The following is a 19,165-nucleotide window of genomic DNA, read 5'->3' on the forward strand; positions in this document are numbered from 1 at the left end:
TTGTGAAACATGGACCACTTATAAACGCCATCTCCAACTCCTCGAAAGATTCCATCAACGGTGTCTCCGAAAAATTTTACACATCACTTGGGAAGACAGGCAAACTAATACCAGTGTACTGGAAGAAGCAAAGATCACCAGTGTTGAAGTAATGATTCTTCAACATCAACTTTGTTGGACTGGTCATGTTGTGCGGATGCCTGATGATCATCTTCCAAAGCAACTACTCTATTCCAAACCACTGTATAAAGATATAGATATACATATAGGTATATACAGTCATACCTCATGTTACGTTCTTTCAGGTTACGTCCTGCGGTGACCCGGAAGTACCGGAAAGGGTTACTTCCAGGTTTCACCACTCATGCATGTGCAGAAGCGCAAAATGACATCATGCGCTGCTGCGGGTTGCATTCTTTTCATGTTGCGAATGGGCCTCCAGAACGGATCCCGCTCGCAACCAGAGGTACCACTATATACTCAATGAAACAAACTTGAATTGACATATGGGAAGTAACAATTAGAATTGAAGGCACTGTTATTAATTACCATTTTTAAAAGAATTATGTAGCCTGACTAAGCTTCCACAGCTTTAGAGACCATGGATAGGTTTAGAATATTTATTTCATTAATACAATTACTTCGATTCTGACTTATTTAACAAAGCACCGCCTTCTTCGTGCATGATCAAGTTTGTTATTCCAGGTACATTTATATAAAAGTAATGATGGGGAAATGTCACAAGAAGATGGCATTTTCTGTTCATACATTCAGATTTATTCATCCTTATACAGATGAGTCCTCTGTGGTAGAATTGAGGCATGAGAACATCAAATACCACATTAATTTTCCATTGCTGTATCACAGTTGGTTGCATATTGATTTTACTGGCTGGTAAACAACAAACTGTGGGGAAATTATGGAGCAATGCCATTTCAGTGACAGTTGCCCATAAAAATGTGCAACCTCACTTGACAATGCACTGCTATTTACAGTGACTCCACCAACTTTCACAAGTACCACTATCTTTATCTCATACAAGGCACTTGAGTTCCTTTCATACCACAAATGTTCCTAGTTTTGTTTTTGGAGTTTATTTTTGGATCTGTTTTCATTGTGTCATAGTGCCATGATGCCTTGCCAATGCATCAAATTAACTTTGCTTCTTTGCGACGTACTTCTTGTTGATGCCGGATACTGGCATTCCTGGGGTGGTGGAACCTAGCACAGCAATCACAAACTTTAAAATGTCTTAGAAGCCTAATGTGGTGACATGGCGTTGGCATGATGTCATAGCACAAATAACCACCCTTGAAGGGGGACCAAGAAGGGGGAGATGTTTGCGCTTGGATGCCCTGGCAATTTGGTGAGTTAAAATTGCTCCAGAAAAGAGGTAGCAGGAGGCATGTGGACACACGTACAACAAGGCACTCCATTGGCCCTACCCACTGCTTGCTTTTTTACCTGCCTGCTCCATGCCAGATAGCCCATTCTCTCCCTCCCCCCCGCTCGCCATTTGCTTGCCCCCTGTCGATTTGTATGTATTAAATAGTGGGTGGACATAGCAGACGACACAGAGATTTCTCCAAGTAGTTCTTTATAAGTAAGCTGGAACTGAACTGAACAGCAAACAGCTCAGCTGGCCGGCTTTTACAGTGGTACCTTGGGTTACATACGCTTCAGGTTACATGCACTTCAGGTTACAGACTCCGCTAACCCAGAAACAGTACCTCGTGTTAAGAACTTTGCTTCAGGATGAGAACAGAAATTGTGTGGAAGTGGAAGGCCCCATTAGCTAAAGTGGTACCTCAGGTTAAGAACAGTTTCAGGTTAAGAACGGACCTCCGGAACGAATTAAGTACTTAACCTGAGGTACCACTGTATAGGCAGCTGGCTGTCAACATTGTAACAACAACAACCCAGGGTTTCCCGCCTAAATTAATTGACGTGGACCTGAGTGAAAATTATATACATGGTGGCCAGGGTGATAACTTCAATACATAACAGTATGTATTTCCCTTTCTCCACCTGTCTGTTTTGCATATTTCCCTCCCTTCCTCTGCTAGCTCTGGGAGCCATCTTGTGGGCCCTGCTCTCTGGCCTCAGGTGTGTCATGATAGTGCAGCTACCTTGCAGTTTAAAAACTGGGGGATAGTGGGCAGTAACTGTGTGAATGTTGCAGTCAGTCATGCTGACCTAAGAGTGGGAAAGAGAAAACACTGCCATGCAGGATTCCAACCATTCCTTTCAGCAAGGGATGGGGGGGGGTTGGGACAAGGTGTGAAGACCTCACAACTCTAATTAATGCCTCTTTTGTGGGGAGGGGTGTTTCTCTGTCCCTTTTGAAGGATTTACAAATACTGGCTAAATCTTGCTGAATACCAGGCCAGGAGATAATGGCATCATGTGACAGTCTAAATACCATGCAAGGTGATATGCCTTCATAGCGCAACTAACCCCTGCTGTTAAAAAGGGGGAAATGGAGGCAAGAGAGTATGGCAGGAATTGAAACGAAAGACTGAGAGGAGTCAGAGGACAACAGTGAGGAGTCAATAGTGCAGCAGTACAGAAAACCATTTTTGAAGGAGGAGGAGCCAGTAGAGAACAGAACCCCTTAAAAATACACATGAATTGGCATGACTAGTCTGATATCAGTGATGCTATGGTGCCTGACATCAGTTAAATATGTAGCCGAAATTCTTAATCCAAGCATTACAGCACAGAATTACTTCATTAAAAGATATGCATTGGATTAGATGTGAAGATTTTGATCAAATCAATGTGTATCTAAAATAAAATCATTACAGGAAACCATAACAGTACAGTATTATATTGTAACATAAAGGTTATTTCTGTGGGATCAGTCCAGAGGCTCAGTTCTCTCTTATCTTGCAAGAAAAAAAACCTCATCTGCCTTAGCGGAACAAAATCAAAGGTGACATTTTGAAATACAAATGGGGATTTATGTTTCTATGAGAGCCTGATATCACATCCCAATTCGCCAGAAAAATCAAGCCAGGCAAATGAAATGAGACCAGTTAAGTCATTCTCAAGAAAGAGAAAAATGAACCGAAAGGTTCTTGAAACTGTTCTAAAATGAGGTATTAGTCTCCAAAGTTTTCATTTGATGTGTAACAAGGACTGCCCCGCAGGGTTCACAGACAGAAGAAAAATGTACAAATGCTGAGCTTTTTGAAATGTAATGAGGACAAAAGAAAGGATAATTTCCCCATTCCTTTAAAAAAAGCCCAACCACAGTCATTTACTGTTCATGGCTTTAGACATTTTTCAACCCAGGGGATACATTCTGTCATAGAGAATCTTCTGTGGATCACACGCCAATGGTGGGTGGGGTCAGAGACAAAAATGGGCAGAGCAATGGATGCGACTTTGTATAATAGGCTGCATCCAGCCATGCAAAGACAAAGGTTTTGACACACGCAGCCCACTGCATCCAGGTAATCAAGAGGCTTATCACAGTTCAAAGATGCATTTCAGGCAGGTAAAATTGCTCAAGAAGGACACGCAACAGGATGTGGGGAGACTCCCATGAATCAGATAAAATGGCCAGGGCCTCCATTTTTGCTTTAAACCTGGGGTCACCAGTGTGGTCAACGGTACCTCCTATGCCTTTCACGAAATATCTCAGTATCCCCTCAAACAGTTCCGGTTTGCACTGATTTGTACTGTTCTGCATTAAACACATCCCCTTAAACATGCCCACATTTCATTGGATGACAGAACAGGACACCCCACACCCTTCAGTTATGAACAGAGGAGAGGGACAAAGATTTACTCTATGAGCAAGATCAACAATGGTGCATTTGTTGCAATGGTCCAACATAGGTGCATTTTTGCGTTTAAGAAGAGGCATGTGTTACGTACTGAAGTTCTCACCCTGGGCCAGCAGGGGGATACTGTAGATAGTTTTCACTCAGGTCCACATATGCAAATAAGGAATTGAAAGTGACATTCAGTGACTGGATAGTTACAGAAAGTTGTTACTGTTGCCTTGTAGTTGAGCTCTATATAAGCAGGCTGGCTGAAACCTTCAGCTCAGTTCTGTTCTGGCCTGTGAATAAACAAAAGCTGTTTGAAGAATCGCTGTGTCGTCTGATATGTTCACCCACAATTTAATAACTTGTGGGTGGGGAGGAGTTACCTGTACAATTTTGTGGCCCTGACTCTTTTTCTATTCTCTTAGATATGGCAGCCATTTTGTACTATGCTGTGCCACCATGGCAGCCATTTTTGTTATGCCAACCCCCACAGTCAGTGCTCCCCCCAAGAGGGTACTCAAGGGTACGCAGTACTAGCATAGCTGTTAATTTTTCCCTTTTCTTGCGAGAAATCCTATTCGGAATAAGGGAGTTTCCCTTAAAAAATGGGAAACGTTGACAGCTATGAGTACTGGCACCTCTTTTGATGTTGTTAAAAAGTGTGGCACTTATTGTAAACTTCATTGTGAGTACCAGCACCTATTTTTCTAGAAAAGAGCACTGCTCACATCTTGTGAAAAAAGCACTGCCATTTTGTGTTATTCCATACCCATGGCAGCCATGTTGTGACTGTCTCAAAATTCCAAAATGCCTACTGCTGCCTGCCCCCCCCCCAATGTTGGCGCCCTCTGCTTTAAACTGCCTCAGGAAATTATGGCTGGGGTGGACTGACTCTAATTTTGTGTAGCCAGTGGAACAGGAATTCAGAGTTACGTACATCTGCAGAGAACCTTCTGAAAACACAGAGATTTAAAAATATTTGAATTTTCTACCAAGTAAATGCAAATAGGATTGGAGAGGCACTTCTTTCAGGCATTGCAAAATTTTGTCATTGTTCAAAACTATTGGGGTTAGGGGGAAATGAACAAAAATTTAACTCAGATCAGTGCATGTTTCCTGCTCTCTTTCCCCCCCACCCTTTCCTGAAACACGGCATTTGGCATGATTTTCTGGCTTGAGAAGCAAACCAATCACACTAGTCACTTGTAGAGCTTCAATTCCCAGGGAGAGTTATGCTTGATACGACTAGTTCAAAAGGACAGGATCTCACACGGCCACAGGCCGAAGTGCCTGCCTATAAGCTGCAAGAGTATTTTCCTTGTCATTTCACGGCATTCCACAAACACTTCTTTCACTGAGGGCCTGGCATCTCTCTTAGCTCTCGCTTTTCATTTTGACACTGAGACAAAAGATTATGTTCAAACTAAAATAAGCTCTGGCTTTCGGACGCATCTGGCAAACCAAGTGCTTTCATTTCCCCGAATGGTATGTTCCTTATCGGAACAATTCTTATGGCCTAAGAAACATGTCATTCCCCTATATTCCCCCCACTACACACACATATTGACAATTCACCAAGGAAAAGTACTCAGAACATGAAGATAGTACTGTATTAGTCATATCATTTTTCTGTCTGTTATGTTTTGAATGCACTGTGAAGATCAGACACAAATTGCACAACCCTAGAACATTTCTGAGCATAGGATGTCAGGACAGCAACTTCCTAAATCTATATTTTGGATAGCTTGTATTGCCAGTTAAAATACTATGCATGGTAATAAAAGAAAGAAAGAAAGAAAGAGAGAGAGAGAGAGAGAGAGAGAGAGAGAGAGAGAGAGAAAGAAAGAAAGAAAGAAAGAAAGAAAGAAAGAAAGAAAGAAAGAAAGAAAGAAAGAAAGAAAGAAAGAACTCCTGGAATTCCAATATGTATATATTAATTTGTTGCTAGAAAATGTAAGGTTCATAGAAAATTATGGCAAGAAACATAAGAAGTGTATACAACTGTCACCACAACCAGAAAACTGCCATACATTTTTAAAAAGTAAAAACAACAACATAAAATATTGTGTGTGGTGCTTATTGTGCAGCCAGTGAAATTTCAGGGCGCAATTTACTTGGTCTTTCAAGAGTGTGCATGTCTTCACAGCCATTGGTGAGGCGTTCATGTTTCTTTCTGTTATTTTATTTTCTGTGCATATTGTTTTGTGGCTTTGAATATACAGTGTGATTATTGGGATGCTTCCATCATTTATTGTGTGCGGATCCCCCTTCCTTTTTTCTGTCGATTTTGCTCAAGTTTGTCAGTAGCTGTGGCCTACTACTGCCTAGAACAGGGGTCTGCAACCCACGGCTTCGGAGCCACATGTGGCTCTTTTACACCTTTGCCGCGGCTCCGGGGCGGATACTAGCGAGGGGAGGAGGCGCATTGTGCGCCCCAACACTCCCCACTGGCAGGCGCTGTACTGGCTGTGACGTCGCATGGGGGCGGTGCGTGTGTTAGTCACGCACCGTCCCGACGTCACCTTCCCGCCTGCTGTCAGATCGCGGCTCCGGAGATTTGTTTTAAATGTCGCAATGGTTTTGCGGCTCCCAGTTGTTGTTTTTTCTTCGAAAACGGGTCCAAGTGGCTCTTTTTGTCTTAAAGGTTGCAGACCCCTGGCCTAGAAATTGAGTGATGACCTTCCCCACCAAGAAATTTGTAGTGAGTAAAAATGTAGGTAAGAGAAAACATTGACAGAGTTGTGTCTAACTGGCAAATGCCATCGTGTTACCTTCTGGTATGTCTTCCTGCCATGGTGTTACTGGGGGAAGGAGACCTAGCCTCTGCACTCTAGCTGAGTCCTCTGCAAGACCAATGTGGGTGAAAGAAGGTCACCAAAAGGTGAGCACCCCAGCCCTCCTCTCAAACCTGGCCTGCAAGGGATGAGGAAGAGAACTACCTGGCTCACCAGACAAGTCCTGTTCCCCACCCCTGATAGGAATTGCCCTTTGCACATAGGCCTTCCTTGGTAAGAAGAGTATCAGGGGGCATAACTAAAGGCATTTCCTTTCTCATTCTCAGTTCCTTTAATTCTATATAGGGCAGCAAAATAAAGGGGAGGGGGAATCAACCTCCCTGCCTTTCCTCCTACTCTCAGAGTTCATCCAAATGGCTGCAATTTTCAGTTAATAAATCAAAGTTTTACAGCAGATTTACCGCAAAGTCTGAGCTGAGGTGAAATATGAATACTTTCATGGAGTCATATTCCAGAATAAGCGAGCAGCAAAGGTACACAGCAGCCCTGCAGTAAGAACCAGAAGGTAGGCCATTGGCAGGGCAAACTAGATCCTCGTCAAATTTGTTAGTCCTTCTATACTTTTAGAATAAACAGTAATATAACACGTTGGGGATATGCACAACCCTTTTTCAGCCTTGCATGTAAAGTTCAGCCATATATTAAAAAGCCAGCTGTGCGTTTCCACTAGGCTCCAGTGCTTCCCTGGAATGTGATGACAATGGAGAATGAGGGGAGAAGTGATACGCACAGAACATCTCTGTCAGAAAAAGGTGGAAACCCTCCCTGATATTCAAGCCCATCTTCATGAGCACTACACAATATTTCTTGGTTTGACAGGATTATTCTGCTTTCTTCTATAGCCCTATTGACTAGTCCAAGCTGAAGGAACACAAAACCTAAGTACCCCAGAGCTGGGGAACCTTTGGCTCTCTAAATGTTAAAGGACTCGAACTCCCCTTAGCCCCGGCCAGCATGACCAAAGGTCAGAGATTATGGAAGTTGTGGTCCAACAATAGGACAAAAGTTTCCCCATTCCTAGTCTACCCTAATTGCCTATATTAATAGTATACAGTTTGTCATCAGGGCTTGTTCCATGTGCCATAGGATGGTTTCTCTGTAGAACTCTATGGTGTTCATTAATTCCAAATGTCATCTTTGTTAGGATATTTCCGTTCCACCTTAAAAGGGAGCAGGCTTTGTGAGTCACAGAGTCTGCGTATTTCCTGTTCACAGGAAGTTTCTGTTTGTCTAATGCTTTCGTTTCTCTCTCTGTGCCTGAGACACCGAAGCAGGCAGTCATGTTTTCTTTGTTCTGACCAACGCTGAATAAAATTGTAAATAATGCTCTCCTGCGTGCATCTTTCGCTGTGCGTTATCTGCTGATAGAGCGTGCAAGAGCTCTGGAATGTGGGAAGCTATTTCTGGGGCTCGTGTCACTAATTGAATGATGCTGCATGTCTACGGGAGAACGATGGATCATCCGGAATCGACGTGGGGCCTTGATGGATGATGTCTCCCTGGCAGTATCCCAACAATCTTCTACTATCACTTTCAGAGTTTCAGCAGATATAGTGGCTCAGGGTGAAAGGAAATGGAGAAACACTAAAGAGTGAACTCGTTATTAGCTGGACTGGGCAGTTAGGATTGTGGCCTTTCCTAGTTCAGTGGTACCTCAGGTTACAGATGCTTCAGGTTACAGAAGCTTCAGGTTACAGACTCCGCTAACCCAGAAATAGTACCTCGGGTTAAGAACTTTGCTTCAGGATGAGAACAGAAATTGCGTGGCGGCGGCGCTGCGGCAGTGGGAGACCCCATTAGCTAAAGTGGTACCCTCAGGTTAAGAACAGTTTCAGGTTAAGAACGGACCTCCAGAATGAATTAAGTTCTTCACCTGAGATACCACTGTATGTCTTTTCTTAACAAGGGAATATGCTGATGGGGAAATGGCCCCCATGCTAAATTTCTGTTTGTCTGTTGTTAAAAGCAAAGGTGCAGGGAAATGACTGCATAAAAAAGGTTGGCAACCTATGGGTAACAGACAGGTGATCCACTTCACTGCCCAAGAATGTGGCTAACTGATCTCAAGTGATGTTTAGAAATGAAAACTGGATGAGTTCAGGTGCTGGGGGAATCTCCATCCAGACAACTGTCAGACTGACAACAGTTTATTTCGGAAGCTGTCTTCTCTTCCTATATTGCAGTATGATAGCTGAATTCGTAATTGCATATGTGGGCTGACCAACTGGCAGAGTGCTTATCAGGTTCACTTTCAGATTAGTATGAATTCCAGGCTGTGATTTATCAGTCTTCCAGAAACTATTTTAAAGCTCATCTTTCCATACTTGGAGAAGGGATGACTTGGAAGTTGAAAGGGCTAAGATTGGCTTGGCTTTGCCATCCTCATTAGTTTGACCACTGGAGGCTTATTTATTCATTTAAAGTGATGCCCTGGCATCTAGAGTATATCTTCACGTTTATGATGGACACTACTCAAACATGCAGGATGCAACTTTGCAGGGATTCCTTGACTAAATTTTACCCATCTATGGTTGTATTTCTGACTTGCAGGAAACAAAACAAAGCACAGAGTAATCCATGTGTCACCTTGCATTTTTAAAATATCAGTTAAAAGATACGGGACCCCAGTTCTCCTACAGGTGCACACAGGTGCTACAAGAAAGCAAGGCGTGATTCTTCAGTATTTAAAGTCAAATAGGCTGCACTTTTTGCTTAGATCTGTAGGCTCTCTGCTGGGAAAATTTCACAGTTTCGCTACTTAGCAATACCACTTCTACAAGGTTGTGATCCTGTGCATGTTATTTACCTGAGAATGGTCCTGACTGAAAACAGTGGGACGTACTTCTAAGAAAGCATGCATAAGTTGGGTTTGTCAGGCAGAAAATGGCTGGTGCTCATACACGTGTATAATTGTGGCACATTTAATTTGGTTTATTTAATAGCATTAAGGCTGCAGTTATATACTTATTTACCTGGGAGAAAGCCTCATTGAATTTAATGTTACTTACTTCTGAGTAAACATGATATGTTCGTGCTGTACATTGACTATGCAGAAAAGGGTGGAAGAGAGGTTTGTGAGCCTTGTCATGCAAAGGTGAGAATAACCACACCTCCTGAAATTTCTTCTTGTGTAGATCTATGAAATGTACACCCCGGTCGTCTGCTGAATCTGATTAGTCTAATGCATTTGAACTACATTCTAAAAACCTTTTTCTATATGAGGTCCTTTCAACAGTTAAATAACTTTGAGTCATCCAGTGAAGGACAATGGCAGAGAAATCAGAACAAAAAAGTACAAAAACTACTAATATTTACACAACAGAACTGATGTATGAAATCCACTGCCACAAGATGTAATGATGACCCTAATTTGGATGGCTTTAAAAGATGGTTAGACAAATTCCTAGAGGACACCTCTGGTATTTCTTCTATCATGGAGAATTTTATATACTTATATGCTGCTTAATTCCAATATAGTCTCAAACAAAACCATACCAGCACATTATGAAGTCCTATTAGGAGTCAGGGATCCCTTCGCTCTTAGAATCTGCATTATTTCACAATTTGCGAAACACATTTTAAAATTTTGTTTATATTTTGTTGCATTTGATACATTCTTGAGGTTCCAAAAAGGAAACTGGAGGGGGGAAAAGAGCTTTAAAGTGAACTTTAGCACTATAATAAGGCAATTTTATGCACACTTACTTGAGCTCAGGGTGATTGCACAACACATGTATATTGGGTTTACTCTAGAAACAGGCTGGTGTTTGATAAACCAAAGCAGGACATGAACACAGATGTTGCACATGAGCTGTGAAAATAAGAGGGAGATGTCCATTGCAGCAAATAGATCGAAGGGGACTGGAAACTGGTTTCACTTTTCAAATGGTGTATTTAATGTGACCTGGACGTCAGGGAATCATTTGGCAAACAAATCCAGATAAAAGCAGGCAGTGTTGGTATCAAACAGAGAAAAGAAAGAAATCATATAGTCCTCTATTATTGCATGGCAGGTGTAGCTGTGAGATGAGTTAAAACTGCCACAACCAAATTTGATCTATAAATGACTCAATCGCTGTGATTATCACACCTTTGCTGCCATGCAAAGTAATGTGATTCATTATCTCCAAAGTGCGTTAATGATCATCTTTGCATTCATCAGCTTTCTGATTAAGGATGTGAGGTTCATTAATGTAAAACGAGAACCATCCACACCAGCAACAAATTGTTAGCACTCTTCCAGGAATGTTGCCCAGGAACCGTTTATCGAATTGAGCTCAGCACTGAGAAGCATTGTTGATTCTTGAAGAAACTGAATTTGGAACAAGACAACACTAGCCATATTTTTACCTTTGATTCTCTACTCCAGGCACCAAGAAACATGTAGAAATTAATAAAGACACCTTATACGCCATCTGTTATAGATGCTTTAGTTGAGATTTCTGCATTGCAGAGGGTTGGACTATATGGATTTGTAGCTGGCTGACTGACCGAACGAACCCAATGAGTACTCATTAATGGTTCCTCGTCATCCTGGAAAAAAAGTGACAAGTGGGGTGCCGCAGGGTTCTGTCCTGGGTTCATTGTTGATCAATGTCTTTATAAAGGACTTCGAATGAAGGAATTGAGAGGATGCTCATCAAATCTGCAGATGACTGGGAGGGATAGCTAATGACGCAGAAGACAGAATCAGAATTCAAAATGACCTTAACAGATTGGAGAACTGGGTGCAAGCTAACAAAATAAATTTCAATAGGGACAAATGTAAGGCTTAGCATTTAGGCAGGAAGAACCAGATGCACAAACATAGGATAGGGGGCCCCTGGCTTACTAGCTGTACATGTGAAAGGGATCTAGGGGTCTTGGTGAACCACAAGCTTAACATGAGTCAACAGTGTGATGCAGAAGCAAAGAAGAAGAAGAAGAAGAAGAAGAAGAAGAAGAAGAAGAAGAAGAAGAAGAAGAAGAGAAAAAAGCTAATACTATTCTAGGCTGCATCAACAGAAGTATAGTGTCCAGATCAAGTGAAGTAATAGTACTGCTCTATTCTGCCTTGGTCAGACCACACCTGGAATACTGTGTCCAATTCTGGGCACCACAATTTAAGAAGGAAGCTGACAACTGGAACGTGTGCAGAGGACAGCAACCAAGATGATCAAGGGTCTGGAAACAGTGGCGGAGGAAGCGACTTGGGCACCTGGGGTGGCGCGCCCAGGGGTGGGGTGAGCTGCCCATAGGAATGGGGCACACTGCAGGGCCTCCAGAGTCTGTCTGCCTCCTCCCACGCAGCCACCCTACAGCTGTGGGGGAGGCAGCAGGTGGACCGTTTGGGCAGCGCAGCGCCTGTGCGTGCCCAAGCCACCGCACCTCTCCCAGGAGAGATGTGTGGCTCGGGCATGCTGCAGGCCCCAGGGTGAGTGCCGCCCAGCATTTTGTCACCCCCCTCAGTGGTGACACCCGGGGCGACCAGCCCCTACTTCACCCTCTTCTTCCGCCCCTGTCTGGAAAGTAAGCCTTATGAGGAGCGCTTGAAGGAGCTGGGTATATTTAGCCTGGGAAAGAGGAATCTGAGAGGACATATGATAGCCATCTTCAAAAAACTTAAGAGCTGTCACATGGAGGAGGGAGCATGCTTGTTTTCTCCTGCTGTGGAGGGTAGGACTCAAACCAATGGCTTCAAGCTTAAAGAAAGGAGATTCTGACTAAACATCAGGAACAGCTTTCTGACAAGAAGAGCTGTTAACAGTGGAATGGACTCCCCCAGGAGTTGGCAGATTCCTCTTCCTTGGAGGTTTTTAAGCAGAGGTTGGATGGCCATCTGTCATGGATGCTTTAGCTGAGATTCCTGCATTGCAGGGGGTTCAAATAGATTGCCCTGGAGGTCCCTTCCAACTCCAAGATTCTATGATTCTACAACAAATGTTAGCACATTAGTTACTCGTTCTCTTACAGCAGTGTTTGCCTAGGAGGTAAGGGCTGCATATACACCACTTTCCCATTTCTGGTTGCATCCTTTCCTAGTGGCTCACCAAAGCTCATTGTATCCTGTCCCCAAAACTGAATGGCACATGGGGTTGCTTTCTATTATGCTCACTGGTTCTCTAGCAGTGTCCCCGCAGTGCTTTCACATATGCTGCTTATTAAAATGAAAGTCAGAGCTAGCTTTTCTCATTAAATTTCATCACTTCATTATGACACTGACAAATACGTTTGATTTCTCAAGTCAACATAACGACTTCGATGGTGGAAGGCGGCTTTTTGCAAAGGAAATGCTTCACAATGCTAAGACGCGGCACAAAGGAATTCATTAGTTTACATCTCAAGAAAGTGCTGAAGTAAAAAAAAAAAGCCATTCATTCACAGGAGATGCAAAGTGCACACTGGAGCATTTTCTGAACCTTATTAGCCTGCATTAGCGTATATTAAGCCACTTTGGCTTGCGTTCCCAGCAAGGGCAATGCTAGCTTGGGAAGGGGCCATGTCATTTACGCACGTAGTTCCTGTACCCAGACATTACAGGAATGAAGCACTGTGGAATCGCGCTGCGGGTAGCTGTGTGAGCTGATTCTTCAAAGGGCAAATGCGAATAAGTAAAAATAAATCCAGTTTTCAGAAAGGGAAAAGAGACAACTTTACAAAGTGGGGCAAGGAGGGAACTTATCCCTAAATCAAACTGGGTTTTGGGTTGTAAGGTAGGGTTACCAGACATCCCTGGTTCCCGGGGACAGTCCCCGGATTTGCAAATCTGTCCCTGGACAAATTCTGTCCCCGGAATGTCTCTAGATTTGCAAATCTGTCCCCTGGAAATGTGGCAGTGGCAGCCTCAGCAGCCCAGAGCCAGGCTGGTAGCGCACTTGCCTCTGGCTGGCTGCAGGAGCTGCTCACTGCCGTGGCGTCCGCCATTTTTCCTGCACCACGGCAGCGAGCAGCTCCTGCAGCCAGCCAGAGGTAACTGCACTACCAGGCTGGCCTCTTCTGGGCAACGGCCGCCTGCCCGTGACTCCCGAGCCTCCCCTGATCTGTCAAAACAAAGCAGGAAGGAGATCGGGGAAGGCTCAGGAGTCACTGTTGCCCAGGTTTTTTTTTTTAAAAAAAACAAACCTCTGCGTATTTATGTTTCACAGGGTGCGAAAGAAGGGTTTTGCACCTTTATACAATATGCATTTGTGCTTGGGCTCAGGGTCTTTTGCCTCACCATCCCCACTACTGACTCCCTTTTGCTACTCAGCTTCAAAAAAAGGGGGGGAGTGTCTCCCCAGATTCATTGAAAAAAATCTGGTAACCATATTGTAAGGGGCTGAGCTGCTTTGATGTTGCCAGGGCTAAACAACTTATTTGTATCCATGCTCTTTTCTGTTTCCAAATTCTGATTTGCTGATAAACCTTTCCAAGGATTGTCTTACTATTAGTGGAGATTTCGGAGATGCTGAGATACTGCAAAGATCTCCGTTGCCCCAAAGTTTCACAAAGCTTATTTTGCATAATTGAACCCTGCATTGCTCCAGAAAATATATCTGAGCCAAGTTGCTCAGAAAACTTATCATCCCATAAAGGATAAAAAAAATTGTTGGCCTATGCCAGTGGTGGCGAACCTATGGCATATGTGCCAGAGGGGGCACTCAGAGCCCTCTCTGTGGGCACGCATGACGTCGCCCCTTCCAACTCCCCACAATCCTATGATTCGATGGTTAGCCCGCCGGGCTGCACTTCTGAACCCCACTCATGCAGGAGGGAGCAAAATGCTGCCAGGCTTACTGACAGTTCTGCACCAAGGCGCTTTAAGACAGCAGAATGGAATGTTCACATTTCAGCTGCAGCCCGTGGGCAGCAAACTGGCTACTCGCGCATGTGAGGCTATACTCGTCATGCGCGCTGCCCCTACAAACTCTGTGCTGGGGCGCCTCCCTTCTAGGCTGCAACTGGCAGCAGCAGAGCATTGAACCGCTGTGGTTCTCTGGGCTTCACTCCGGGATTTCCTTTTCGCCTGCTTGGTCAGGCCAGGAAGCAAACTTTTGGGCTGAACTCTCTCCTATCACCATGGGTAAGTGCAAGATCCTCCCTGCTAGGGGATACACAGCAGAGGGCAAAGGAGACTGTATTGTTTTTTTCATAGGATTGTGGGGAGTTGGAAGGTAACGAAGGGTCATCTAAGTCCAACCCCTCTGAAATGCAGGGATCACAACTACAGCATCCATGGCAGATGGCCATTCAGCTTCTGCTTTGAAATCTCCCAAAGAAGAGTTTCTTGAAGGGAAATTATCAAAACGGCCATGTTGTCTGCGTGTAAATATATAAAAGGATGTCACATAGAGGAAGGAGAAAGGTTGTTTTCTGCTGCTCCAGAGAAGCGGACATGGAGCAATGGATCCAAACGACAAGAAAGAAGATTCCACCTAAACATTAGGAAGAACTTCCTGACAGTAAGAGCTGTTCGACAGTGGAATTTGCTGCCAAGGAGTGTGGTGGAGTCTCCTACTTTGGAGGTCTTTAAGCAGAGGCTTGACAACCATATGTCAGGAGTGCTCTGATGGTGTTTCCTGCTTGGCAGGGGGTTGGACTCGATGGCCCTTGTGGTCTCTTCCAACTCTATGATTCTATGATTCTATGATTCTAATTCCCTTTTTCATGATTTCCCAAACAAGGATAATGCAAACTTTTACCTTTCAATAAAAAGTTGTTTGTATCATTGAAAGCTCTGCTATTGTGTTTTTCTTTTAAGACAAAAGATGTTAATGTATGAGTTGTTTTTTTCCAAAGTGAAAACCTCAGTATTCAGGTTAAAATGCCGTGTTGGCACTTTGCAATAAATAAGTGGGTTTGGGTTGTAGTTTGGGCATTTGGTCTCTAAAAGATTCGCCATCACTGGCTTGTACAGATTTTGTCTTCATCTGCTCACTCCCCAAAAGTCAATGTGGAAAAACATTCCGTGTGACCAAAAGGTTGGTGGCAGTTGCCTTGATCAAAACAGCACTTTTTCCGTATTGCATGACAATGGCTTGAATTCATATATTACTAATCTAATCACACATTAGATTGCTTGGTGTGAGTGTCTTCCCTCCAAAGGTCTCTCCTGCTTAGGGGCAGGGAATCCATACTGCGTTAACCTGCCTTTTCTCGTTCTTTTCTTCCATTGAGATTTTCTAAGCAAACAAGATTTAAAAATCTTTCAGTCAGTAAACTGATGCTCAAAGCAGTTTTGCTGCCAACTTCCGCATAATCATCAAACAATCACAAAGCACATTCTAAAAAATAATAATAATAACAGTGTGATACCAAATACAATCCATCTTTTAAGAGATGTGCTGTTTTGAAATGGTTTGCCCCTGGTTGTTTTATTTCTGAAAGGTGTGGGGTTTTGTATTTGAGTTAAGAATATTCATGAAATAATCCTTCTTCTTGCATCATTTCTTTCCTCTGCATTTACACCAAGGTTGGGCTTTCTGCAGAGCATCCCATTAACTGCCATTGCCAAAGTGAGAAGATAAGTGTAACCTTTCACTCCCTTGACAGTGAGGAAATCAATGACTTTATTAGGACCTCAGTGTGCCTTACTGTAAAGCTCAGCAGTTGTTTAGGCTATCTGTACAAAGATGGACTCAGCTGTGCCTTCCTCATACCAAAATAGCCGTACTTGATCACTAAAGGGCACAGAGTATTTTACTAAAGGGCAGAGAAGGAAATGACTTTGCACTGAAAATATTGCAGATTGCTATCTTTTTTAGACAGAAGGGTTGTACACAAGCCTTTCCTGTTACTTTCACTCTGTGGCATTCCGGCTTCTGAGAGGCCAGAATTCAAGTTTCAAGTTTTAACTTAACCTATTTCAGGTGCCTTACAGTAGCTTATCTCCCCACCATTAGAAAGTTTGTTGACGGAAATACCAAGATAAATTAAACACAATGTTTTTCACTGAAATCTGAAGATCCTCTATAGATAAACCATCTGAGAAATTTCAAAAGAGCATGTGGCGGTATTTCCATAAGATTTCTGACCTTTAGCGGGAAGAATTTCACACAATCCATTCTTTTTCATGCTGACTCAGTTCATAAACGGATGAATAAAAATCCTCCTTGTGCACAAAGCCTTTATATGTGAACAGCTCTTTAGCTCCATTCAGGTGTTCATTATCTTTGGATAGTGAATGCACGTGGGAAGGGAAGACTGCCCTTTCAACCTATTTGTGTTCATTTGAAAGTCTGCCTAGGCCTAAACAAGGGCTTATTTTTCTTTTTAATGTAAAGTTGTTTGAGCTGATTAATTAGGAATTTCCCCTGAAACACTACCACAAACCCTGCAAATACTTATTCATCTCTTGTAATGAATCTGTTTGGTCTATGCAGCTATCTCTCCAGGGTTTGGGCTCCATTAATATTTTAACATTCATCCATTACAGTGCTAATGATCTTAATTAGACCTATTGCTTTTATTTAAATGTGCAGAGCCAGAGCCAGGGAAACATGAAGCATTTTGCTTCTCTACTCCTGGTTCCCAGTGAAAATACATACAGAGTAGTGATGTAATTCAAGCTCTTGTCATTCATTGTATCTCCCAGGCCTCTGTTACAGCTAAACTGCCAATTCCCTGCTCCCCGCCACACACGTTCAGTTAACTATTCACAAATCAAACCATTTTATATAGCAGAACAAGAAGAAACTTATATTTACATTTATACTTCTCTGCAGCATTACAAATAATAAAATAAATACGAAATCAACCAATCAGTGGAAATAATTAGGTGGTATAAATCGTGTCCTCCCTAAAAGAGGGCATGTGTTGCAGTGAGACCTGGAGACTGATCTCCTGGTTGTGGGTGGGCCTATTGGATAGCCATAACACCCGATTGGTAGGTCCCTTGTTGCTGGGTGTAATCTGGCCAATGAGGTGCAGTCTAAACAGATTGAGGGACCTATATATGGGTATGCACGTGTCCCAGAGCTTCCTCTTTCGGCTCGTGCATCGGAACGCCCGCCAACCTCTCCCTAATTTTAGGGCCTTTTGCAATTGACCTTGCTATGCCGTCGTGTGTCGTCTGTCGTTGGGACAGGGGCACGGCAGGAATTTTCCCCACTTGGCTGATTGGCTGTGGCCATTTAGGTTTGGCCTGCCACGTAGCAATTCGTCACAACTTGTAAGGTTGTGGATAGGCACTGGTTCATGTGATAGGGATGGGAGAACGGTCTCGCCTTCCCTATGTGAAGGGTATTCCGTTAAAGGAATCCAGGGACTCAACTTGTTTCGGTCAACCCCCGAAAGGGGGTTGTGCCCGTGCCTGAGTCCAGGGGAGCATCTGGGGAGTGAATAGTGTCTGCTCCCAGACTTTTCACCTGCCTCAGGTGTTCACCCTTGGCTGACCTATGATAGAGCTCTGGGTCAGCGCTACCTGCAAGGGTGTAGGGAGCTAGTCAAACCGGAGCCTATGCAACCACTCACTTTTCTGTTATCAATAAAGTTGTGGCCTAAATTCTGCCAAAAACCAATACTAAAATTTAAGTCAAATGTGTCTTTATTTAAGAGGGAGGTCTCTGGGTCTGAACACGCAAATGATGGCATTTATCATTGCCAGATTTCTGGGTTCACTGAGAAAATGAAAGTGTCTGGATTACCCAGCATGCCTTTGTGTTATTAAACTGTGTTATATTAAAGAGTGGAGCTGCTGCAGCACCCAGTCTGCTGCGATAACATATGAGAAGCCTTAGGCCACAAGGGAGGAGCTGCAGCATGTAGAACACATTGCAGTAGGCCAAGTGGGAGGTAACCAGAGCATGTTTCACTCTGGCAATACAGTGTGCAGGCAGGCAGGGTCTCAGCTGGCATACTAGATGGAGCTGGTAGACAGCTGCCCTGGATGCAGAGTTAATGTGTGCCTTTGTGGACAGTTGTTAAGTCCAAAATGACCCCCAGGCTGTGTACCTAGTCCTTTAAGGGCACAGATATCCTGTCCAGGACCAGGGAGTCCCTCACACGTGTCTACCCTCTGTCCCTCAGAAACAGTACTTCTGTCAGGATTCAACTTCAATCTGTTGACTGCCATCCATCCTCCAACCTCCTCCAGACACAGAGGAAGTTCACCGCCTTCACTGGTTTCAGTTCAAATGAGAGGTAGAGCTGGGTATCATTTGCATATCGGTGAACATTGCTGATGATCTCTCCCAGCGGCTTCATATGGATGTTAAAAGACATGAGCGTAAGCTACTGAGTACACTCACAAAAGCACCTGCACACACATAATTATGCATCCTCTGTCAAAGACCAAATTATGAGCTCAAATAATATCACATGTACAACTAGCAAAAGGGACGCGGGTGGCGCTGTGGGTTAAACCACAGAGCCTAGGGCTTGCTGATCAGAAGGTCGGCAGTTCGAATCCCCGCGATGGGGTGAGCTCCCATTGCTTGGTCCCTGCTCCTCCCAACCTAGCAGTTCGAAAGCACATCAAAGTGCAAGTAGAAAATAGGTACCGCTCCAGCAGGAAGGTAAATGGCGTTTCCGTGCGCTGCTCTGGTTTGCCAGAAGCGGCTTAGTCATGTTGGCCACATGAACCGGAAGCTGTATGCCGGCTCCCTCGGCCAATAAAGCAAGATGAGCGCCTCA

Source organism: Podarcis liolepis (genome assembly GCF_965112155.1).
Source record: "Podarcis liolepis genome assembly, chromosome: 2".
NCBI lineage: Eukaryota > Metazoa > Chordata > Lepidosauria > Squamata > Lacertidae > Podarcis > Podarcis liolepis.